Below are 27,415 nucleotides of genomic sequence, written 5' to 3'. Positions count from 1 at the left end.
ATGTCTCTGTCCCCTCTCTCAAAATTCATATGTTGAAAGCTAATCCCCAGTTTATTAGTCCATTCTCACACTGCTATAAGGAACTACCTGAGACTGGGTAATTTATAAAGAAAAGAGGTGTAATTGACACACAGTTCCGCAGGCTATACAAGAGGCATGGCTGGGGAGGCCTCAGGAAACTTACAATCATGGCAGAAGGCAAAGGGGAAGCCAGCACATCTTACAGGATAGGAGCAAGAGGAAGAGAGAGTGAAGTGGGGAATGCTGCACACTCTTTCAGACAACCAGATCTTGGGAGAACTCTGTCACAAGACAGCATTAGGGGGATGGTGCTAAACCATTAGAAACCACCCCATGATCCAATCACCTCCCAGTAGGCCCCTCCTCCAACACTGGGATTATAATTCAACATGAGATTTGGATGGGGACACAGAGCCAAAACACAGAACTCAGTATGAAGGTATTTGGAGGTGGGGCCTTTGGGAGGTGATTACATCATTTGGGCAGAGCCCCCATGAATGGGATTAGTACCCTTATAAAAAGAAGCCCGAAAGGGGTCCCTTACCCTTTCCACCATAAGAGACACAGTGAAAAGACATTCTGGCCATCTATGAAGCAGGACATGGGCTCTCATCAGATACTGATTCTGCCAATGCCTTGATCTTAGACTTTCTCGCCTCTGGAACTATGAGAAATAAATTTCTGTTGTTTACAAGCCACCTAGTTTATGGTATTTTGTTATAGCAGCCTGAGTGGACTCATACAGTGAGGTAGGCCCACCAAAAGTCTGTACAAGGGGCTGAGGGAGAACTTGCTCTGGAGGAAGGAAAGCCAGGCATGACAGGACTTGCCTAGGACAGGCTTCAGATTCTGAATACAGAAAGCCATCACCCTGTGGGTTTCATCCCCAGCTCAGCAACTTCTTGGAATCATACTCAAAGAGAAGGGCCTGACACCCACAACACTAAAAGCAGCACTGGGTTCACACTATTAAAAAAGGCAGGGGGAGGGGAGTTTTCTTTTGTACTTTGTGCGTGAGTACTGGACAGGAGGGAAGAGCCATGGTGGCCAGCAGACATGGAATGATAGCCTGCTGGTTGAAGCAGAAGAGGAAATAAGAGTGGCTGTCACGTGGGCATCTAGACTTTTGAGAGCATGTGTGTAATGTACCATGCAAGTCCTAGAAATACTTGTGGGGAGAAGAATCTGAAGAGGCTGATGTCCTCCAAGCAGGGCACAAAAGATAATATGAAATGGTTTCAATCATATGTATTTCAAAGGTAACTTATAATCAAGAAAAGATCATTATTTTTACTATCCTGCAGACCTAGTATCCAGCCACTCACACTCCATACACCATGACAATGAAAACTGCTATCGACTGAAGCATACCCTTCAAAAGAGGCCCAGATCAGTCCCAGTTACAGTAACTCAAAGAGCTACTCCCAGAATTGCATTTTGCAAGTGAGCCCACATCTGGAGCTTGAACACGCCAGTTGATTGACAGATCAATAGTACTCCCTGCCAGTGTAAGAGATTATTACACAGGTATAGCTATGCCTGAGGTAGGAAAGAAAGCCAAATTCCCAGCTAAGATGTCATCTGGGTTTATAATACAATAAATCTCTCTCTAGAATAGATATTATTTTAGAATTCTAGACATTAGATGGTAGCAGGTGCACTTAACAGGGAAAAATGCTGACTTCAACAAAATATAGCTTAAAGATCTCGTGTAATTTATCCCACTTTCAGAATGCAGGCAACAAGTGCTATCTTCTTTTCTATGTGATTTTGACTCACTTCCCTCATTTAATTTCCTCTTCAGTCCTAGGGGAGGACTATAAAGCTTAGAGAAAAATCTGTTAAACTGCTATGACAATATTATTTGTCACTTTCCACTCAAGTTCTCTCTCTACTACTACAGGTAGAAAGAACAGCCTTTGTAAAGCGTCAAGAGGATTGCTACTAGCGTTCTAAATCTCACCCAAACCTTAATGCCACACAATTAGCAGAATAATATAAAATAAAACTCTTCAAAGTCCCAAATATTTTTCTCCATGTCCCTTTCAACAAAAAGTAAAATCAGATACAAAATTCCCCTGATATCCTCTGGACATCACCACAAGAACAGTGGTCCTTAAATGTCAGGATTCATGAATATTACATGGGGTGCTTGTAAAAATGTAGTTTCCTGGTCCCCACCCCACACATGCTGATTCATAATCTAAGGGGGTTTGGCCTAGGAATCTGTATTTAATATGCTCCCAGGTGATCTTGAAAAACGTAGTTTCCAACCACACATCTGGAAATACTGCTGTAAAATATGTATTCATCCTCAATTACATTATATAGCTGTCAGTTTAGCTATTCATCTACCCCAGAATCCAAACCACAGTTAGACAGTGTTCCATGGTTCTCACCACAGTCACAGGATCAGCCAAGGGGACCCCTGTTCTGAGGACCTAATGGGAGCCCCCAGCCCCATTTGCCCCCACTGCCTAGTGAAAAAAAAATGGATCAGATGAGAATTTGGGGCAAGAACCTATAGGCTACATAGATCCAGGCCCTATAAGTGCCCATACTTTCCTGGGTTTGCTGCCTTACAGAGGACACGTTCTAACAAGGCCTCAACAGTACAAGGCTTTGAAGAATCGAACCTGGGCAGCCCAACACTGGTTGTGAACCACTTAAATGTCCTCTCAACCTCTTCCCTCCGGACATCCAACCAGAAAAGGTACTGAGGTGACTCTCAGACTCTCCTAGGATGACCAACCACGCTGGTTTGTCCAGGACTGGGAAAGTTTGTAGGATGTAGGACTTACAAGGATGAAACTAAGAAAATCCAGGGCAAACCAAGATAAAATGGTTCCCTACTCCCAATTCTAACAGTATCTCAAGAGTCACCTCCTCAGAGCATAGGTGTTATCAGCACCATGGAGGCAACACCATGGGGGAGTTCAGACAGAGGTGGCAGGGCTTGGCCAGGCAAAAGGCTCTCAGAGGAGGAAGAATTCTGGCCAGGACATCACTCACTGAGAGGCTATTTCCTACCTAGGCCAGGCCCAGGTTCAGGCCCATAAGGTTGGGTTTGAAAACAGAAAACTCAGAGTCCTTGAGGGGTACCTTTAAACCAAGAGCTCACAGAGATCAATTCACATGAGGTCCTTGCTCTCATATAAATCTCAGTCTCCAGAATCTAAAGCAGAAACACAGTTATTGCAAATAAGCAATTGAGTTTTCCATTCAAGGAGTCTAAACTCACTTTATCTACTAGATAAGGTCTAGAAAATAGAGGAAAACTAAAGAGTTAACAAATGCAGAAAAGAACTTCAGGTAGTGATAAGAAGAGATAAAGAAAAGGAGGGCCAGTACTACTGGATATCCTTAAATGGCTCTTAAGTACCATGGCTGTCCACTGGAATCCCCTTTAAAGCTTTAAAAACACTGATGCCTGGGCCACACTCAGAGGCTTGGATTTAATTTAGTCTGGGGTGAAACTGGGCTTTGGGATCCGTTAAGAGTGCCCTGGTGATTCCGACATATAAGCCAAGGGCGAAAACCCTGCTGCAGGTGGAAAGCGCAGGTCTGTCTGAGGAGACGTTTGATTTGAGGCCTTAGTAAGCGGGAGAGAGCTAGGCAAAGAGTATATCAGAAAGTGCAAGCCCTGAAGCAGAAATGATCTTGGTGTTCTAGAAACAGAAACAACGTAAGCTCTGGAGAGCAGGGACTTTGTGCCTACAACCTGAGGCCTAGACCGGTACCTGAAACATAATAGAGTCTTAATGTATTTTTGTTGAGAGCGTTAATTTTAAAAAAGTCCAACGTACCTGAAGCAAAGTGAGAAAATAGGAGAAAAGCATAAGGCAAAGGATAGAAAACAAGTTATGACAAGGTTGTTCCCTATGGGCCACAGATGAGCCTTTACTCTCAGTATAACCAAAGCCACTGGAGGGTTTCAAACAGGAGAGCAACATTTTGCTTTTTAAAAAGATCGTTCTGGACTTCTACATCCGTGAAACTGGAGTAGATATACTTTTCCCTATTTGTCCCACTAAGGTACCATTTAAAACTCTGGACATTGTATATAACAAACAGGAGAAGATTCTGAAAGTAGAGATGAAACCACCTTTGCAAAGGTTATGACAGCAAAAGAAGTCTAGCATGACTGCCTCCATCTTGCTTCCAGCCTCACAGGCTAGCTATCCTCACTCATTCCTGGGCAAAGGCCAAGCTAACCACGAGAAGAATTTCGTTTATAGTTTAACTTTGAAGAAAGGATGGTAATAGGCATCAGTAGAGGCCTAGCAGAGGCCTAGAACTGCCACCGCTACCCAGCTCCTCTTCCATATCAACAGAGGCCAGATGGGGAACCTGAACATGTATCCTCAATTGACACTAACAAAGCATCCCCTATCATGGTGGTATCACAAAACGCCAACTAAAACTCAATACAATAAAAACTAATACAAAGAAAAAAACTTTTGAAAATAGTAAGCACAAGAGAAATGACATCTTACCAATAAGGGACAAGCAACTAGAATGAGAGTAGATTTCTCACCAGAAATCATGCAGGTCAGGAAGAAGTGACACAACATTTTTCACATGCTGAAAGAAAGTTTTCAAACCAGAATTGCATATCCAGTGAAAATATTCTTCAGGAATGAAGGAGAAGCAGACCTACCCTAAAAGAAAGGATTTTCAAAACGTCTCTAAGAAAAAAAATTATAAAAGGAGGGATACTGGGATATCAGAAAAAAAAAAAAAAAGAAAGACAATAGAAATAGTAAAATTATCAAAAAATATAATTTTTTCTCCTCAAGTTTTCTAAATTACTTTTAATAATTGAAGCAAAAAATTATAACACTGTCTAATGTGGTTCTAAATGCAGATAGAGGAAATAATTACAACTAAAAAACTGGAAAGGGCAAAGAGACATAAAGGGAGAAAAAGTTTCTATACCAGGAGCTGGTAAAGCAATGGTACCAGCAGACTGTGATAAGTTTCGCGTATTTAATAGATTGCCTAGAGCAACCACTAAGAAAGAAATATAGGGGGTGCATTAAAAAACAACAATGAATTCTTAAGAAAAAGTTCAACTAACCCACAGGAAATCAGGAAAAATAAATAAAAAACAGAGAGAATAAACAGAAAACAAAAAATAAAATAGCAGACTTAAGCCCTAACATATCAATAATCACATTAAATGCTAATGGTCCAAATACAGCAATTAAAAGAAAGAGACTGACAGAGCAGATCAAGAAATATGACTCAACTACACACTATCTCCAAGAGACTCACTTCAAATATAATGTTATATACAGGTTGAAAGTAAAAGGATGGAAATAGATGTATCATGCAAACATAAAGAAGTCATGAGGCCAGGCGCAATGGCTCACACCTATAATCCCAGCACTTTGGGAGGCCAAGGAAGGCCTCACTTAAGGTCAGGAGATCAAGACCAGCCTAACATGGTGGAACCCCATCTCTACAAAAATACAAAAATTAGCCAGGCATGGTAGCATGTGCCTGTAATCCCAGCTACTTGGGAGACTGAGGCATGAGAATTGCTTGAACCTGGGATGTGGAGGTTGCAGTGAACCAAGATCACCCCACTGCAGACTCTGTCTCAAAAAAAGAAGGCATGCTTATCTTAATATCAGATAAAATAGATGTATTAGTCCATTCTCACACTGCTATAAAGAACTACCCAAGACTGGATAATTTTTAAAGAAAGAGGTTCAATCAGTTCACAGCCCTGTAGGCTGTACAGGCTTCTGCTTCTGGGAAGGTCTCAGGAAACTTACAATCATGACGGAAGGTGAAGGGGAGGCGGGCACATCTTTACATAGCCAGTGGGAGAAAGAGTAAAGGGGGAGGTGCTACACACTTTCAAACCACCAGATCTCATGAGAACTCTATCACAAGACAGCACATGGGAGATGGTGCTAAACCATTAGAAACTACCTTCATGATTCAGTCGCCTCCCACCAGGCCCGTCTTCCAACACTGGGGATTACAATTCAACATGAGATTTGGATGAGGACACAGAGTCAAACCATATCAAAAAAACTTTGGAACAAAGAAAATTACCAGATACACAGACAGGCATATAGAGTGATAAAAGGGTCAATCAAATTAAGAAGATATAGTAATCCTAAATGTATATGCATCAAACAACAAAATGTGTGATGCAAAAGCTTAGAATTAAAAGCAGAATTAGATAAATCCACAGTTATAGTGGGAGATGTCAACCCACCCCTCTTTCAGCAACTGATAAAACTAGACAGAAAATCTGCAGGGAAAGAGAAGAATTCCATAACACCATCAAGCAACAACATCTAATTGACATTTATAGAACATACCACCCAGCAACAGGAGAATACACATTATTTTCAAATGCCCACAGGATATATATCAAGATAAACTACATCTGTGGCCATAAAATAACCCTAATAAATTTTTAAAAATTGAAATCATACAAAGTGTGTTCTCCAACCACAATGGAATCAAACTAGAAATTAGTAAAAGAAAGACAACAGAAAAATCTTCAAGTATTTGAAAGCTAAACAATGTATTTCTATATTATTCATGGGCTTAAAAGGTGTTTCAACATAAATCAAAGAATATGTTGAACTTAACAAAAATGAAAATATGTATGACGTATCAAAATTTGTGGGACATAGCTAAAGCAGTGTTGAGAGAGAAATTTACACTACTAAAAGCTTATAATTAGGAAGGAGAAAATGTCTCAGATAAGCTCCCAACTCAAAAACCTAAAAAAAGCAAAGCAAAAAAAAAAAGAAGAAAACCTAAAAAAAGAAAAGCAGAAAAGAGGAAATATTAAGGAGTAGAAATCAAGGAAATTTAAATCAGAAAAGCAATAGAAAAAATCAAGGAAATAAAGAACTGGTCCTTTGAAAAGATTAATGAAATTGATAGACCCCCTAGCAAGATTGACAAAGACAAAGAGAGAGAAGACACAAGCTACTAGTGTCAGGAACAAAATGGGATAGCTATATGGATCCTGCGGACATCAACGGTATAATAAGGAAATAACCATACACACATAAATTTGACTATTCCTTGAAAAACATAAGCTACCACAGCTTACACAATATGAAACAGATCATTTGAACAATCCTGTCACTACTAAGAAAACTTAATATGTTAAAACACTTCCCCAAAAAGAAATCTCCAGGTCCAGACAGTGTCACTGGTGAATTCTACCAAATGTTTAAAGAAGAATTAACACCAATTCCACATACTCTCTTCCAAAAAACAGAAGAGAAAGGAACACATCATTTTATTAAGCTAGTATAACCCTGATACCAAAATCAAAGAAAGTACAAAAAAAGAGTACAGACCAATATCCCTCATGAATAGATACACAAAAAGTCTTAACAAAAGATTAGCAAATAGAATTCAACAATACTTTAAAATAATTATACACCATTCCCAAGCCTGCTTTCAACATTTGAAAATCAATCAACATAATCTACTCTATTAACACACTAAAGAAGAAAATCACAATTAGGTCGATGAAGAAAAAGCACATGACAAATTTTAACACCTATTCATATAAAAACTCAGAAAAATAGGAATAGAGGGAAACTTCCTAAACGTGATAAACATTTACAGAACACTGACAGCTAACATTATACGGTCAGGCATCACTTAATGACAGAGATTCATTCTGAGAAAGGTGTCAGTAGGTAATTTCATCACTGTGTAGCATTACAGAGTATACTTACACAAACCTAGATGGCACAGTCTACTACACACCTAGGCTATATGATACAGCCTATTGCGTCTAGGCTACAAACCTGTACAGGATGTCACTGTACTGAACACTGAAGGCAATTGTAAATATTTGCATATCTAAACATGGAAAAGGTATGGTAAAAATACGGTATAAAATATTTTTAAAATGGTACACTTGTATAGGGCACTTACCATGAATGGAGTTTGCAGGACTAGAAGTTTCTCTAGGTGAGTCACTGGGTAAGTGGTGAGTGAATGTGAAGGCCTAAGACATGATGCTTACCGTAGACTTTACAAACATCATATACTTAGGCTACACTAAATTTATTTTAAAAACAAAGTGAGTGATTGTGCTATGACATTACAATGGCTACAGTGTCACTAGGGGTTAAGAATTTTTCAGCTATAATCTGAAGGGGCCATCATCATATATGCGGTCCATCGCTGACTGAAACTTTGCTAAGCACATGACTATACATGATGGTGAAAGACTGAATGCTTTCTCCCCAGGACTGGGAACAATTCAAGGAAATCCATTATCAATACCCTTTTTCAAAATAATGCTAGAAGTTCTACATACATATGGTATGATTCTCTCCATATAACATTCTTGAAAAGACAAAAATCATAGAAATGGAGAACAGATTGGTGGTTGCTAGGGGTTAAAGAGAGGGTTAAACAGAGCGTAGTGTGGAAGGGAAGTAGGTGTGGTTATAAAAGGGCAACAGAGGGCTCCTTGTGGTGATGGTAATGTCTACGTCTTGACCTATCAATGTCCATATCCTGGCTGTGATATTGTACTACAATAATGCAAGATGTTACCATTGGGGGACATTGGGTTAAGAATACATGGGATCTGTATATTATTTCTTACATCTGCATGCCAATCTACAGTTAGCTCAAAATAGAATGTTTAATTTAAACACAAAAAAATCACCCTGTCAGCTGTGGGGAGAATGAATGATTAAACAAGCAAACAAAAAACAATAGTGGCAAAAGAAAGACCTAGTAGGAAAACACAAAGTTATCCAGGCAAGAGATGACCATGCTAGAACATGCTAGAAGTTGAAACAAGGAGAAGCAGATAGATCTGGGACATACAGAGAGGCAGAATCAACAATATTGGTTGATAAATTAGCTGTGGAGAATGAAACAAAAAGTCGAAAATGACTTCAATGTTTCTTACTTGAACAACTAGACAGATAATGCCATCATTTACTGAGATAAGGACAATTCTGTTCTACAGAAACATTTGAGATTTAAGATTTAAAACATTTGAGATTGTTACAATTGCCCCTACACATGAAGAGCTTTCAAGGTTGAACACAAGCTACAGTACTTTGAATAAAATCTATGAAGAAAACATAAGCCTAAAAAGTCCAAAAATAAGAAAGTACTGCTGAGTCACAAACTCTCAATTCCATCATTTTTTCAAAAATTTTAATACCAGAGCAAGATGGGGCTCCTTACCCTGAAGTTGTAAACAAACTGTCTACTTAAAATATTTTTTTTCCACTCGAACTGATATTCTCATGTAGGTGTTTTCTTCCTGAGGTCAGACAAGGATGCTTCACCTAGTTAGACATAATTGGATGACCTTAGAAAACTTATTTCCCCTGAAACACATGATGAGGGTCTGCAGCTTAAATGAACACATCCAGGACTCAGTCTTTTCTTTAAAGACAATGCTTGGTTCTCATCCATTACCATCAACTCTTGTTTTCCTCACAAATGCGAGTCAGTGGGCTGCAGCCCCTGGTTGTCATAGCAACTGCAATTTCACGCACCAAAATGGTTTTCTCAGAACACAGACTTCGAGTAGCACTTTTTTTCCAACATATATTTTAGCACATGAAGAATTTGATGCCATTTCCAGTCATCTCTTTTGTCTGAGATATGTTTTGCTTATATAATGTCACAGTGACTAAAGACTAAGACCAAAAAAAGATTTCCAGCTTTGTACCTTAATTAGACCTTTGATTGTAAGTGCTTCCTTGGCTGCTATCGGCTCCTGAACAGTCTGCTTTGGGTATTGTGTCCCAGGAATATCATAAAGACATGTAATCAGATTCAGCCTACAAGGCAACAATAATCTACCGAAATATCCTGAAGGAAAGGTCCTACATATCCCTTTCTTTCATGCTCTTATTCTTCTAGTCTAGTGTTTCCTGCTGGCCAAGAAAAGGAAAAAAAAAAGAATGATGAATTTTCTCAATTATAATATTATGAGAAATAGGGAAAAAATCATGAAGGCAGTGGTTTGTTGTTTGAAGGGTTTCCAAACGGCCTTAGAGTGCACCTACACTACCACTCCCTCTATCTCATCCATGGCAAACACTGAAAATCTACAACAGCACTCTTTCCCTCTGAGCCCAGTATAAAACCTCAGAATCTTTCTCAAGACAACATTCCAGACACGAGCAATTTGCCATCTGGGGGCTAGAATCTTAGCTAGTGTTTCAAAATGTCAAGTTCAGCACTCTGTTTAACTGTAGGAGTCAATCCTTGTGTAATCCTTACACAAGAGCTAAGATTTTGCAAAACAATCTGAAAATTAGTCTGAATAACTCACTTGCAAAGTGAACTAGTCCACACTCATCAACTCAGGCAGTTAAAATACGATGTTAATGCAAAGTCACAGAGGAATCCCAGATGGGTCTCCTAGCCTTTCGCTCTTGCCCAAACACTGACTGTATTCTTAGCCTAACCAGCTATGCCACAAGTATATACTATATCAGATATTTTTAAGTGTCAGATTTTAAAAGTACATACAAATATCAGCTCAAAACTATCATTACTAACAGAAAAGCAATTGAGAGCACATATTTAAATATAAGCCCATTAGGAACACAGTTTATGTGTCTTACCATTATATCCACAATGTCTAGAGTAATATTTGGCACATAATAGGCACTCAAAAAGTACTTGTTACCTTCACACCCATTAGGATAACTATTATTAAAAAATATACAAAGAGAAAATAACAAGGTGAGGATGTGAAGAAACTGGAACCCTTGTGCACTCTTGATGACAATGGAAAATAGTATCGCTGCTATGGAAAACAGTATGGAGGTTCCTCAAAAAAATTAAAAAATAGAACCATTATATGATCCAGCAATCTAATTTTTGGGTACATATACAAAAGAACTGAAATCTGAATCTTGAAGAGATATTTGCACACTCATGGTCATTGCAGCATTATTCATAATAGCCAAGAGGTGGAAGCAACCTAAATGTCCATCAATAGATGAATGGATAAAGAAAACATGACATATATATACAGTGGAAAGTTATTCAGCCTTAAGAAGAAAAGAAATTCTGACATATACTAAAACATAGATGAACCTTGAGGACATTATACCAAGTGAAATCAGCCAGTCACAAAAAGATAAATGTGATTCCATTTATATGAGGTATCTAAAGTAGTCAAATTCATAGACACAGAAAGTAGATTGGTGGTTTCCAGGAGCTGGGGGAAGGAGGAAAAGGGGAGTTGTTGTTTAATGGATGTAGAGTTGCAGTTTTGCAAGATGAGAAGTTCTGGAGATTAGTTGTACAACAATGTGCATACAGTTAACACTACTGAGCTATACACTTGAAATGGTTAAGATGGTAAGTTTTACATTATATTTTAACACAATTTTTTAAAATACCTATTAAATCAATGAATTGAAAGATTTCTTTCTCCTCTAGAATAGTGGCTCTCAATCAGAAGTAATTTTGTGCCCCAGGGAACATTTGGCAATGTAAGGAGACATTTTTGGTTGTCATAGCTGAGAGTAAGAGTGCTACTGGCATCTAGAAGATGGAGGCCAGGGATGCTATTAAACATCCTACAAAGCACAAGACATCACCAAACAACAAAAAATTATCTGGTCTCACAATGTTAATAGTGTCAGGTTGATAAATCCTGCTCAAGAGTTTTCTGTTCAATAAGAGTATCTATATAAAATGCACAGCTCAGAACCTTAATGTTAGCCTTATAATGATCATCATCATAATTATTATTATTATTTTACTCTAGGTTAAGACTGAGAAGTTTTTATTTCCTTAACTTGTATTTGACACAGTAAACTGAGGTCAAGTTGCCTACAAAATGAGTCTACTATACATCCTTCCATATTTGCCATCAGGAAACTATTGAGGGAAAGGGAAAGAGAATCTGTAATACATTCAAAAGTCTCATGCTTCTGGCTAACCCAATCTCAGAGCACTGCCCAGATCAAGACTTTCCTGAGTTGCTCAGGAAAGCAGACAATAAGGATCCCCAGACAATAAGGTTCTCCCAAGGCAATCAGGACCTGTGATGTAAACTCTAGACCAAAAGAAAATCTCAGATGTCCTCTCATTCTAGTGTCTCTTTCCAAAGATTAGGCCATTTGTTTGAGGTTTGAATCAGTTCCTTTAGATGATTATATAACCAAAATGGTGTCCAGGGTCTCTCTAATACTATATCATAAGGAGTGGAAATTTCCTTGAACTCCTTACTTTTATGGTATAGAAAACTCCAAAGTATTACCTAAGACTTCTATGAATCATGTCCTATGAATTTAGAATCTCAGGGCCTGTAGCCAATTGTGCTTACTCTATCGTGTTCCCTGACATAGTCTTAGTTTCTCTTTATTGATCTCCATTAAAACAAAATCAAATAATAACAAAAATCTAGCCACACCAAGAGTTCTGTGATTTGGGGTTACTTCTCTGAAATCTTTATAGGGAGCACAGAAATCAGTCACATAGAGGAAGACTCAACAGTGTCTCCTGTTGTGGTCATTCTCCCCTCTCCTTCTTGGTTCCCCTCCCACTCAGAAGTAAATCAAGTCAGGCACACTGGCTCATACCTGTAATCCTAACACCTTGGGAGCCTGTGATGGGAGGATCACTTGAGGCCAATAGTTCAAGACCAGCCTGGGAAACATGGTAAGACATCCCCCCACCACACCCCTAGTCTCTAAAAAAATAATAATCAGCCGGGTGTGGTGGTGCACACCTGTGATCCCAGCTACTTGGGAGGCTGAGGTGAAAGAATCACCTGAGTCAAGGAGTTCAAGGCTGCAGTGAGCTATGATTATGCCGCTGCACTCCAGCCTGGGTAACAGTGTGACACCCTGTCTCAAAAAAAAAATCAATCAATAAATAATTCATTCCCTTCCTTGGAAATCTTGAAACTTGTCCCAAAGAGTCTTATTATGCCAACTCATCAAAGAACTCTCTTAACAAAGATGGATCTTTCCCAGAAGGAATTTTCATAATACCTGCTAAGAGAATACTATTTTCTCGATGTATTACAATGACAAACTACATCGTCAATGGTATTTTAAAATCCTTCCTCCAAAACTATGCATGAAGAACCTTCCAATAAAGAAGCCACATTCTCCGTTTTACTCTTCCCCCAATTTTGTCTCCTGTGTCCCAACTACAGTGAAGGCATGAGGAATTCAAATAAGCCATGGTCCTATTTCTTGTCAATTCACAGCCCACCTAAAATGCTACACTACGTTGAGGAATAATTGCAGAGATTAGAGATCATGTATTTCCCAAGCATCTCCTACCATTAGTGTACAGAGGCATGATTTCAGTTCCACCAAGAAGACACCTGTGTGACCTGTGTGATGGGCTTGAGTGGCAAGAAAGGGCAGCACCTGTGGGAAGAGTGGCACCTCTGATGAGCACAGCAGCAGGAGCTTTGGTTCTGGCAAGCAGCTGTGGTAGAATTTCTGGCATCCAAGCCCCAGCATTACAAAGGCCACTAGAATAGTGTGGCTGGGGATTTTCTGGGCTGCACTGCCTTTGGTTGAATTGTTTCTGTTTGTAACTCAGTTGAGTTCTGTGGCCATCTCTAAGATTCTGTAAGTTGCCAAATATCCTCTAACAAAATACCCATCAGCTGAGCAAAGTGGATTCTGCTGTTTGCAACCAAAAACTCTAATCAAAGTCAGTTAGTTAACTTTGGGGAGGGGATACCTGGATTGTCCTGGAAATTAACAGCAATAACACAGTAACACTTACTAAACTTACTAAGTTCTAACCACCTTACATATGTAAATTCACCTTACATATGTAAATACTCAGAACAACCATAAGAGTAGATATCATTATTCACTGCATTTTAAGATGCCAAAACAAATCCAGAAAAACATATCACTTGACCAATATCACCCAGCTAGTAAGTGAAGGAGACAAGATTCAAACCCAGGCAATTGATTCCAGAACCATGCTCATAACTACTGCAGTATGCCACCTCTCTGGTCAACATCTGGACATGGAGGCATACCCAATCTAAAGGGTCTGGAATTAAAGTTCCTCAAAACATACTGTGCAGGGCAAACAAAGCACATTCTCTGACAAGCGTATCTAAAATAGCCACACACCTTTACCCTATGCTGCTTTGTTTTCTTCACAGTACTCACTACTTTCTTCAATTATGTCATTTTATTGCTTACTGTCTATCCCTCATACGAATATAATCTTTAGATGGTACATGAGTAATCTATTGCTGCATAACAAATTACATCAAAACTTGGCAGCTTCAAACAACAAATATGTAGGATGGGGGAGTCAGGAATACAAGAATAGCTGGGCTGGGGGTCTGGCTTAGGGTCTCTCAGGAGGCTATGGTCAAGCTACGGCTCAGGGTTGCAGTCATCTGAAGGTTAACAAGGGCTGGAGGATGCTCTGTTCTCCCACAGGGCTGTTGGAAAGACACCTCAGTTCCTGCCAGGTGAACCTTTTCACAGGGCTGTCTGAACACATGGCAGCTGACTTCTCCCAGAGAGACTGATCCAAGAGAAGACAAGAAAATAATGCCACAATGTCTTTTAAGACCTAGTCTCCAAGTCACATACTGCCTTATTCTATTGATTAGAAGTGAGTCACTAAGTCTAATCACACTCAATGGGATGAATACATTGGGGATGGGTGGATTGGAAGCCATCTTGGAGACTGGCTACCAAACATGGACTATGACTTGTTCACTGTTATATCTGCAATACCCAGTACACAGCAGGTGTTCCATATGTATTTATTGAGTTTGCAGAAGATTCCAGTACACATTGTATATTTATTGGTTGAGTTTGGGGAAGATTCCGGTGCACAGTAGGCATTCCATATATATTTATTGGTTGAGTTTGGGGGAAGCTGTCTCACTGTATACAGCTCACATAGATGTGAAATAAGCAGCACATGCAAGCAAGCAAAGCCATGGGTGTGTATCAGATCATCCAGAAAAAGGTAGGATAAAAAGGAGCAGTGGACAAAATCTTCATGAATGTCAAAGTCCATGAATGTTCAGAGAGGGAATTTAGGTTGGCTTCTTGTTCTGGCAGCAGGGCAAAGTCAGTAACCCAACCCTTACTTCCCCCTGCCCCAAATACAAAGATACACAAATGACACATTAAAAATAATAATGCTGAATCACTGAGCCTGAAAGAAAAAAAAAATGGAAGCCTTAAAAAGGAAATTCAGTTGGGCGCAGTGGCTCATGCCTGCAATCCCAGCACTTTGGGAGGTTGAGGACTGTTTGAGCCCAGAAGTTACAGACCAACCTGTAACCAACAGGTGTTGGTGTAGTGGTGTATGTCTGTAGTCCCAGCTACTTGGAAAGGTGAGGTGGGAGGATCACTTGAGCCAGGGAGGTCCAGGTTGCAGTGAGCCGTGATTGTACCACTGCATGCCAGTCTGGGTGACAAGGCAAGACACTGTCTCAAAAAAGAAAAAAAAGGAAACTCTAAGCCAGTACTGAAATCTCCAGCTCTACAGAGGCCATAAGACCTGGGGGCCGGGTTTTCATGCTAATGCAGAGGAAGGGCAAACCTGGGAGCTGGAAATGAGACACCTGGATGAAGCTATGACCCAAACAAGGTTGACCTATCTGAAAAGGGAACTAGAAAAACGGTGCTTACTGGCAGAAAAAAAAGAAGCAAGCAAGAAGACAGAATGTCTGGGTAGGAAGATAGATTCTCCTGTTAGAAATAAAACCCAATATTGCACCAAGCATAATATGGGAATCCCAAAACAAGAAATTAAATATAAAATTTAGTCCTGAATTAGTGGAATCCCTGAGGCTTTGGCAGAAATGAATATAAAACTGCTCTATGAAACACTGCAACTCAGAATGCACTAAATTCCTAAAGAAAAAAAAAATGCCATTGAAGGGCTGCGCACAGCAGCTCATGCCTATAATTTCAGTACTTTGGGAGGCCAAGGAGGGAGAATCACTTGAGGCCAGGAATTTGAGACCAGCCTGGGCAACATGACGAGACTTTGTTTTCACAAATCAAAAAATCAGCTGGGTGTGGTGGTGCACACATGTAGTCCCAGCTACTTGGGAAGCTGAAGAGGGAGGATCACTGGGGCCCAGGAGGTCAAGGCTGCAGTGAGCAGTGATCACACCACTGTACTCCAGCTCAGGTGACAGAGTGAGACCTTGTCTAAAAAAAAAAAAAAAAAAGGATAACTCATGATTAAAAACAAAATACGATTTTTTTGAGATGGAGTGTCACCCTGTTGCCCAGGCTGGAGTGCAGTAGTGTGATCTTGGCTGACTGTAGCCTCCACCTCTCAGGTTCAAGAGACTCTCCTGCCTCAGACTCCTGAGTAGCTGGGATTATAGGCACATGCCACCATGTCCAGCTCATTTTATATTTTTAGTAGTGACGGGGTTTCACCATGTTGGCCAGGCTGCTCTTGAATTCCTGACCTCAGGTGGTCTGCCCACCTGGGCCTCTTAAAACACTGGGATTACAGGTGTGAGCCACCACACCTGGCCACAAAATACAAATTTTGTGAGAAAACAAATCATGAGAATCAGCAGACACAAGGAATGTAAAAACTGGCACCCAAAACTAGGAGAGAAAAATCTTTTAAAAGATTATAAGATGAATATGTTTAAAATGATCAAAGATGTTTAAGAAGGAATAGAATCGTAATATAGGAATGAACACTGAAAAAAGGTATATCTGAGGAAAAAGTAACATGTATGTATATATGTTATACATATATCCAGAATATATAAAGATTCCTAACAACACAACAACAAAAATAACCTGATTAAAATATAGAAAAAGGACTTGCATAGAAATGTCTCCAAAGAGGATATACAAATGGCTAACAAGTATATAAAAAGATGTCCAACACCACTCATCATCAGAGAACTGCAAATCAAAACCACAATGAGCTATCACTTCATGTCCATTAGGATGGCCACTGTGGGAAAAAAAAAAAAACAAAGTATTGGCAGGATGCAGAGAAACTGGAACCTTTGTGCACTGCTGGTGGGAATGTAAAATCGTGAAAGCTGCTATGGAAAACAATATGAAGATTTCTCAAAAAATTAAAAGTAGAGGTACCACAGGATCTAGCAATCCCACAACATGGATCAACCTTGTAGATATTATACCAACTAAAATCAGCCAGTCACACAAAGGCAAATACTGTATGATCCCGCTTATATGAGGTATCTAAAGTAGTCAAATTCGTAGAGACAGAAAGCAGAAGGGTAGTTAACAGAGGCTGGGGCGAGGGAGAAAAGGGGAGTTGTTTAATGGGTGTAGAGTTTCAGTTTCACCAGATGAAGAGTTCTGGAGACTGGCTGTACAACAATGTGCACATAATTAACACTACTGAACTACACACTTAAAAATGGTTAAGATGGTAAATATGTGGCATGTGTTTTTTTGCCACGATAAAAAAGGCTTAAATCCCCCCCAAAAAAAGCCATTATTACTTCTTCAAATTACAGAAATTATTAAAACTCAACATATAGGCCACTTGTATTAATTCCTTGGCCCTCAGATTTCAAGGTGATAATCTACTGAAAACAATACTAGAGTAATAAAAAAGTCTATGCATATGAATGAATTAACAATGGCATGAATACATGCTTTTCATTAGTGGATGAGAGGATGGGCAATGCAAAGAATGTAGACAGAGGATTTTTTTTTTTTTTTTTTTTTTCTGAGACGGAGTCTGGCTCTGTCGCCCAGGCTGGAGTGCAGCGGCGCGATCTCCACTCACTGCAAGCTCCGCAGCCTCCCAGGTTCACGCCGTTCTCCTGCCTCAGCCTCCCGAGAAGCTGGGACTACAGGGGCCCACCACCACGCCCGGCTAATTTTTTTGTAGTTTTAGTAGAGACGGGGTTTCACCATGTTCACCAGGATAGTCTCAATCTCCTGACCTCGTGATCCGCCTGCCTCGGCCTCCCAAAGTGCTGGGATTACAGGCGTGAGCCATCGCGCCCGGTGACAGAAGATTTTTAAATAAATGCTTCAAGTCCCAGTAAAGGCAGGGGTTCAGGCTGATGAGCTTTAGGCTATCCTTAGCCAAGAAACAGCTTCTCCACCATCATCGATGCTGGGAAACAGCACATTCCTCCCCTGCCCAGGGTACTGGAAGTGTGTACCCTTTGTGCATCTCCATGTCTCCTGCAAAGGAGAACAGAAGCAAGGCTGACTGCTTCCAGTTTCTAGGGGAGTTCAATGGCCTTCTTGTATCACACACAGTGGCAATGGCAAATATTCCCAATCATGTATTTTGTCCTCCAGATTCTACTCCCTCTGTTAGCTGTAATTTTAGAGTGTCTGTTGAGAAAATGCCTTAGTTTATAATTATTTTTAAGTCATTGACTATCCATCCCGTGAATGGCTAAATTAGGGAAATAAAAGAGACCTGAAGGCTCATAACACAGGCTTACCCTAGTACGTACAGGAGAAGCTAACTTAGACCTGCTCGCCGATGAGGATTTTAGGCTGACACTACTCCGAGTCATGAAGAGCCTGATTGACTTTGTTCTTCTGTGAGTACTTACATTCTGGTTTTTACAACTTTCCCAATATTGATACCCTACCTGAAAATGAAACATAAGTTCCATTCTCAATTAATATGGTGCTGGGCACCATGGAATGCCCACTCACTGGCTCCATTTGGGAAGGTGGTATCAGCTGGAAAGGCTAAACGAATTAGCATCAATTACTCTGAAGAAGAGAAATACTACTAATGGAGGTTCTGAGATAGTACTGACTGCAAGCCCTCTGTTCATACCACCAATAAATCCAATAAATCCCTTAAATGTTCTAAGAGCCCAATATCTCACCAAGCTGACTGACTAAACAATCTAGAGTCAACAAACTCTAGATGGAAAGCCTCCAAACACCCTACTTATCTAAGGAAAAAAGCCACACAATATGACTGTTAGCCAAGTTTATCAACCATGACATAACATAACCATGGCAGATCTTTTTAGGAACTACTTTACTTATAATACGCAGAGTGTCTGAAATAATTTAATTATAAAACTATATTTTAGTCTGGGCATGGTGGCTCACACCTGTAATCCCAGCACTTTGGGAGGCTGAGGCTGGCAGATCACAAAGTCAAGAGATTGAGACCATCCTGGCCAACATGGTGAAACCCCATCTCCACTAAAAATACAAAAATTAGCTGGGTGTGGTGGCACGCACTTGTGGTCCCAGCTACTCGGGAGGCTGAAGCAGGAGAATCACTTGAACCCGGGAGGTAAAATATGTAAAAAATAATATACTGTTATATATAAAAAAAATATATATGCATATATAGATATATATTCAAAGGCGGACATAAAATGAAAATAACAATAATTGCCTGCAATTTTGGAGGCCGAGGCAGATGGATCACCTGAGGTCAGGAGTTAGAGAGCAGCCTACCAACATGGTGAAACCCCATCTCCACTAAAATACAAAATTAGCTGGGTGTGGTGGCACGCACTTGTGGTCCCAGCTACTCGGGAGGCTGAAGCAGGAGAATCACTTGAACCCGGGAGGCGGAGGTTGCAGTGCGCCAAGATTGTGCCACTGCACTCCAGCCTGGTGACAGAGCGAGACTCCATCTCAAAAAAAAAAAAAAAAAACCTATATTTTAGTGTCAATGTGTCTAAGAAATTGTATCTTTAACCTGGCTTTGCAAGATAAATCTTTCTTTTTTGTTCCGGATTTGTGACAATCTCCATTTAATATTCTGTACTCTTTAAGAGTGACATAAACAGCGTGCCCAGCAGGAAATCTGACATCAGTTCACATCAAAGAGACATCAGCTGGCTGCCAGCTGGAGAGTTTCTAGTATTTCGATTCAGAACTTTCTCATCAAAATGTTAAAGGTCTGTTTTAAAACAGAAGCAGTAGCTGCATAGCAAATCTTAAGATGACTGTTCCAGGTCTTTAGAATCAATGTTGAATTATCAGCCCAAATGAATCCTGTGCCTTTTAACAAGATGACATACCCAAGTACCATGGCTGGGTCCCTCTCTGCTCCAGGTTATTGTATAGGACCCTTTTCTCCTCCGGAGCCCTTTAGAAACTGCCACTCTAGTAGTTGCCTGACTAGAACTGCTGACCCTCTTGACTTAGTCCCCATTTCTGGCCCTGCCTTTGCCCTTGGAGTGAGAATTCAGTTCTCCTGGTTCCACTCTCAGTGTTTGGTTGTTTAAACTTAAATTTTTGCTGGTACAATCTAAAAACAGAATTATCAAAATTTATGTTTTATTCTGAGCAGTAAGGTATAGGGAATAGAAAAGAAAAGAAAATGTGTATTACGAGTAATTTTGCTAAAAATGTAAAAAGCTTAAGCTTACCTATAAGAATAAAAGGTAAGAACTTTTAAACATGATATCCTACCTGATGAAATAAGTGATGATATTCTCCCTATCAGGAAAAGCAGGCTCTTTGATGCATTTGTTGGCATGTGAGCTGGTTCATGTAAATAAAAACTACAGAGGTGAAAATCATACAGATTCTAAGAGTCCTTTCCAAAAGTCAGTAGACCACTACAGTTAGTTTCAGGTCACACATTTGCAACAATTCTATAAATATAGTCATGTGCCAAATAAGCATGTTTTGGTCAATGACAGACTGAATATACAATGGTGGTCCCATAAGATTATAATATTAGCTAAAAAGAAGTCTGTTACTTAGTGGTCTAGTGACATCACAGCCATCTTAAAGTCATAGCACAATGCATTATTCATGTGTTTGTGGTGATGCTGGTGTGAACAAACCTGCACTGACATTCATATAGAAGTACAGCGCATACAATTATGCACAGTGTATAATACTTGATAATGAAAATAAACTACTATGGTACTTTTTGCTTATGTATTTACCATATTACACTTCTAATCTTTATTTTAGAGTGTATCGCTTCTACTTATATTTTTAAAAAAAGTTTACTCTAAAATAACCGCAGGCAGGTTCTATAGGAAGTATTCCAGAAGAAGGCACTATTATCTTGGAGATGACAGCTCCATGCCTGTTACTGCCCCCGAAGACCTTCCTATGGGACAAGATGTGGTGGTAGAAGAGAGTGATACTGATGATCTTGATTCTGTGTAGGCCTAGCTAATGTATGTGTTTATGTCTTAGTTTTTAACTAAAAGTTTAAAAGTTTAAAAAAATAAAAATTTTTAAATAGAAAAAAGCTAAAGAATAACGATATAAAGAAAAAATATGTACAGCTATACAATGTGTTTTAAGCTAAGTGTTATTACAATGGAGTTGAAAAGCTTTAAAGCATTTAAAATTTATAAGGTTAAAAGCCACAGTAAGCTAAGGTTAATTTATTAATTTATTATTAAAAGAAAGAACATTTCAAAAATAAATTTAGCGTAGCCTAAGTGTACAGTGTTTATAAAGTCTATAGTAGTGTAGAGTAATGTCCTAGACCTTCACACTCACCAAGTCACCCAGAGAAACTTCCAGTCCTGCAAGCTCCATTCATGTTAAGTATCCTATACAAGTGTACCATTTCTTATCCTTTATACTGTATTTTCACTCTACCTTTTTTATGTTTAGATATGTTTAGATACATAAATACTTAACCACTGTGTAATAATCTAGCCTAGGTATGTACCAGGCTATACCATCTAGGTTTTGTAAGTACACTCTATGGTGTTAACACAGTGATGAAATCGCCTAATGACACATTTATCAAAATGTATCCCCATCGTTAAGCAAAGCATGACTATGTATTGAATATAAGGCTTATATATTACTGAGTGTAAGATGGCCACTGTAGTCTGGTGTTGAGAATATGGGCTCACATCATAGTTCAAATATTCTTTCCCTTGAATAATTTTTGAACTCTCAGAAAATAAGCAGGTATACAAAACGACCCCTACTAAGCTGAAAAGTGTGGTAAATATGTGACCCTATGTCACATAGGGTGGTTTTCTACCAGATGCTGCCTGATTTGTCCCCCTTTCTTACTGCTCGGTACTCAGATCCCCCACTCCTGATCAGCAACGATCAGAAGACCAGCAATGGAATAAGGCTCAGATGAACTAACAAATCTTTGTTTCACCTATTCTTTTTTTAAGGTTGAAAGTTGAACAGATCATTAAACTGTCACCACATCAAAAGGGCTGTATCAGAATAGAGAACCCAGAAATAAAGCCATACATTTACAGCCAACTGATCTTTAACAAAATTGACAAGACTATGCACTGGGGAAAGGATATCCTTTTCAACAAATGGTGCTGGGAAAATTGGATTGGCATATGCAGAAGAATGAAACTGGACTCCCATCACAAAAATCAACTCAAGATGAATTAAAGACTTAAACTTAAGACCTAAAACTATAAAAATACTAGAAGAAAACCTAGGAAATGGGAAGAGATTGTGAGGACAGACAACATAAAAGAGGAAACCTAGGAAAAACTCTTCCGGACATTGGTCTAGACAAAGAATTCATGACTAAGACCTCAAAAATACAAGCAACAGAAACAAAAATAGACAAATGGGACTTAATCCAACTAAAAAAGCTTCTGCACAGCAAAATAAATAATCAACAGAGTGAACAAACAACCTGCAGAATAGGAAAACATATTTGCAAACTATGCATCTGACAGGGGACTAATATCCAGAATTTACAAGGAACTCAAACAGCGCAACAAAAAAATCCCAACAATCCCATTAAACAGTGACCAAAAAGCATGATAGACATTTTTCAAAAGAAGACATATAAATGGCCAGCAGGCATGTGAAAAACAAAAATGCTCAACATCGCTAATCATCAGAGAAATGCAAATTAAAACAACAATAAGATATCACCTTACACCAGTCAGAATGGCTATTATTAAAAAGAAAAAAATAATAACAAATGTTGGCAAGGACGTAGAGAAAAGGAAACTCTTATACACTACTGATGGGAATTTAAATGAGTACAACCTCTATGGAAAATATATGAAAATTTCTCAAAGAATTAAAAATAGAACTATCATTTGATCCAGCAATCCCACTACTAGGTATCTACCCAAAAGAAAATAGATCCTTATATCAAAAAGATACCTGTACCCTTAAGTTTGTCACAGCACTATCCACAATAGCAAAGATATGGAATCAACCTAAGTATCCATTAACAGATAACTGAATAAAGAAAATGTTATATATACACACAATGGAATATTATTCAACCATAAAGTACAATGAAATCATGTCTTTTGCAGCAACATGGATGGAACTGGAGATCATTATCTTAAGTGAAACAAGTCAGACACAAAATGACAAATACCATATGTTCTTCCTTATAAGTGGGAGTTTAATAATGTGTACACCTGGAGCTAGAGCATGGAATGACAGACAATGGAGACCCAGAAGGGTGAGGAGGTGGAGGGAGGATGGATGATAAAAAATTATTTAATGGGTACAATGTACATTATTTGGATTACGGATACCCTAAAAGCCCTGACTTCACCACTATGTGATCTATGTATGTAACAAAATTACAATTGTACCCCATAAATTTATAACAAAAAAGGACTATATCAAAGTGCCATCTTCCACCAATTGCTTTAAACCCTATGAAAAAAATATCTAACAAATTTACATATGCATTGGCAACATCTAACAAAATTACATACGCATTTTCCCTTTGACCCAGCAATCCCACTTCTATGAACCCATCTAGAAGATACACTTTCACAAATATAAAACAATATATGAAACAGTTATTCATTGTAGCACTAGTTGTAATAGTGAAAGACTGGAAACAAAACAGATATCCACTGAGAGGGAACCAGTTAAATAAATTATGTACACACAGTGGAGTTCTGTTAATCATAAAAAGGGATGAGCAAGATCTCTGTGAGTAGATATGAAAGGATTTATTCCAAGATATATTATTAAGTGAAAAAGAAAAGTGTAGAAAAGAATATATGGTATGCTACTTTTTTATAAGAAAAAGTGGAAAATAAGAATATATATACTACATGTTTTCTTATTTTTGCAAAAGAAATACCAGAAATATAAATTTAAAAATGTATGGAAAATGGATATCTATAAGGGGTGAGATGGATGCTGTGGAAAGGACAGGCTAGACTTTTCTAATTATCCCTCTTAATATACTTCTCCATTTTGAACAAGGTAAATGTTTAACATATTTAATAAACTGCATTAAACTAAAATGGGGAAAAACAAACCCTGTGATTGAACAAAACAAACAAGTAAATGTAATTGTGTCTCATATTAGTAACATAATCACACAAAGAAAGAATAATTTCAAGAAACTTTTGAACACTGTACATCCTTGTAAATATATAGTCTAAGGACAAAAAGAACAGTAAGAAATAGCAAACTTCACTACTAGGATTACTGTCAGTAGCAATTTTGAAACTAATTTAAGTATATTATAGGATTTTTAAGTGAGTATGTTAATTTTAAGAACGAAGATATTCTAAGAGAAAATATATGTATAAAGCTACCAACTCAGAAATGTGGTAATTCTTACTTTGAAAACATTTTCAAAACGTAAGCATCATGCAAAACACCTGTGTAACAAACCTGTATGTGTATCCACGAATCTAAAATAAAAGTTGAATTTTTAAAATGTACTATCTTAAATGATACCATAAATGTGTGAAGAAATAAATCATTGAAACATATGAGGAAGGTGGACTGTCCAGAAGTCAGATTGGAAAGCATACAAAGTGGGAGCGAGGTGGAGTGGGCAGTGGTGCCTGTGTTCTAAAACTGAGGGAAAAAGAGGGAGCAGCAGGATCAGGCAAGGGATAGACAGGAGGAAGGAATGGAAACCTGAGGTGTGGGCAGGCATCCAGAGAGGAGAAAGAGAATTCATACGAGGTACAATCAACATGTGGAACAGAGTCATGAGGAGTCCAGAATCCAAGTGAAAGATTAATTTCAGGAAGATGGTTCTTACTCTGAGAGTAGAGAGGAAAGTGGCAGGTGATGTCCTGAGATGAAGCTATAAAGTGCAGAACGAATCTGCAGGGGTTCATGCCAGCTGATGCCAATCAGACCCATAATACATGGGTTACACATCTAGTGGGGCCAAGCTCAACTGATTCTACCACCATCATGCTGTGTCCGGTTTAAGGACTCTGCTAGAAGGTGCAATGGGCCCACAGAAAAGGGGCACTGGACTCAAACTAGGGGTTCAGATTCCAAATGTGAAGGATGAGAATGAGTTAGGCAGAGAAGGATGGGAGAGGAGACAGCAGACACACAGACGGGGACATCAGGAAATGCACAGCTGGCCAGGAAACGCCAAGGTCATGGCTGGCAGGAGGGGAGGCGAGGGGCAAGTCAGCTAGGAAACACCTCAGAGGCCCCAGGGTTTCAACCTCACCCTGGAGGCTACTCAGGGCCAAGGGAGGATTTTAGGTGGCTGAGTGAAATCAGCAGATGCGGGGTGGGGAGGATTTTAGAATTGGAGGAGCAAGAGACAGTAGGGACAGAAATCTACTTAGCACCTCTCCACAAGACGTGAGTAAACAGCGGAGAAAGAGCAGATCCTGGAGACATATTTATGAGGTCAAACTGACAGGAGAGAAAAGAGGAAAAGGGTGAAGTGAGGAGTGGACACAAGGCTAAGGCAGAGTGGGGCCCGGAGTATCCCGACCACCATCTAGACGGCTCAGGACCATCTATGATGAGTGATGTGAACTACAGCATCTCTGCTCAAGATTTTGGAATAGGAGACAGTTTGAGTGGCTGGAGGGCAAGATTTTACATGAGCTTTGAAGTCTCTTCCAATGTTTACATTATTACCTGGATTCCAGCTATTTACTCAGGCTGATGCAACCAAAGCCTAAGCCATGATGCCACCCATTAAGACAATAAATGACATCTTACTAGAGAAGTGGGATGGGGCTGGAAGGACCTTCTACCATCATTATGAGATAGCTAAGTCCAAAGGGCACCAGGAATGAATGAACTGAGGTTTACACTGGTGCAAGGAGAAAGCAGGAGCAGGAAGCTAGCAGCAGAACAAAAGTCTGGGATCACAAACAGCCACCCACCAATGGGTTTCTCTAGGCTCTTAGAGTCCTTGTCACTTTTTTGACAAAAGTGACTGATAGTCAGGAGCAATGTGATTGATGATGTGATCAGAATACAGGCTGCAGAGTGGTTTTTCTCAACAAAGACAGTCCATAAACCAGCCTAAGAACAAGCAGGGCCCCCATGCTGACTGTGAGTATCAGGTAGCTTCTAAACGAAGGCAGGGCAGAAGGGGGATCTTCCGATTTTAGTAAGACATACAAATGAGATATGAAGTAGGAATTAGCAACTCGGGCACGTCTTCCCTGGAACTGGCACATGGCTAACCATGGTATCTAGGTCAGTCAAAAAGGTCACTCAAAGACAAAGCAATGTTTTATGCATACAGTCATTTTTAAAACTACTTTTCCAAAACGCTTGCTGTGGGGTTTTTTATTGGACTTTTAGGAATGCTCAGGATAAGGACTTTAAGAGAGACATCTTTAATGAGTGCTAACTTTAGCCCATTAACCCAGCAGTTACAATGAAATGTGGGGACAGACCTAAATCTCAGTAACCATCAGCTTGTCAGTCCTTGTGCAGGGGCTACCTGGACAGTCTTGAGCCCACACGAAGGGGCAGGAGCCAGGCCAGTGTCTGTCCTCTGCAGACACCTGATATTCACCTGAATGACCTGTCCGATGAGGTAACAGATCTGGCTTTATAAGAGTCTGAGATCACTGGAAATGGGCTTGCTAGTGAAGTAAGGATTCCCCCAAATACAGCCTGGGCAACAAGTGCAAAACTCTTGTCTAAAAAAAAAAAAAAAAAATCCCCAAATAAGTGCTTAGTCCTACAGAACATTTTCTGAGACATCTAAGTTTCCAAAAGCACTGTGTATACACTCCCCTCTGCATTCTGTTCAAGCGGCAGCATTGACCTTCATCCCCACAACTGCTTTTTTTTTTTTTTAAAGAACCCTGTGGCGAGCTTTTATTTTGCTATTTTACGGTCCATTATTTTCTTTAAAAGGACTCTATCATGGGTAGTTTGGAAAATACTTAGATTTGGTGAAATAAAAAATACTCTATATCTTTTCCTCCATCAAACTATTTTAAAAGAAGGCAGAGATTCTTGGATCTGGAGTCCCAGACACAGCAGCTGAAGCCACACGAGGCGGCGGCAAGCTGCTCATGACATCACTGCCGAGCTGTGGAGAAGAAACAGCTTTGTCACGATGCCGACCTCGGGCAGGTGTCTCAGCTCCCAGAGGTGCAGCCCTGAGCCATCAATCCTCCCAGACAAGAGCCACTTGTCACAAGCTGTTTACAGAGCACATCTATGAGGCCAAACCGTACTTCTCCATTCCTCAATTTTTTCTTCTCTCTTCTCATCTTCATTTCCTCACCTTT

At 39.5% G+C, this 27,415-nt stretch overlaps 1 protein-coding gene across 1 annotated transcript in view; it reads right to left on the bottom strand.

Annotated features, from left to right (window-relative positions):
* Positions 1 to 27,415, bottom strand: part of GPR176 (G protein-coupled receptor 176) — a 123,732-nt gene that overhangs the window by 46,156 nt on the left and 50,161 nt on the right. The gene's annotated exons all lie outside the window — the stretch shown is intronic.

The sequence above is a fragment of the Rhinopithecus bieti genome, unplaced genomic scaffold, assembly GCF_001698545.2.
Source record: "Rhinopithecus bieti isolate Rb0 unplaced genomic scaffold, ASM169854v2 scaffold_115, whole genome shotgun sequence".
Classification (NCBI taxonomy): Eukaryota; Metazoa; Chordata; class Mammalia; order Primates; family Cercopithecidae; genus Rhinopithecus; species Rhinopithecus bieti.
This window is presented reverse-complemented; position numbering and strand designations above follow the sequence as displayed.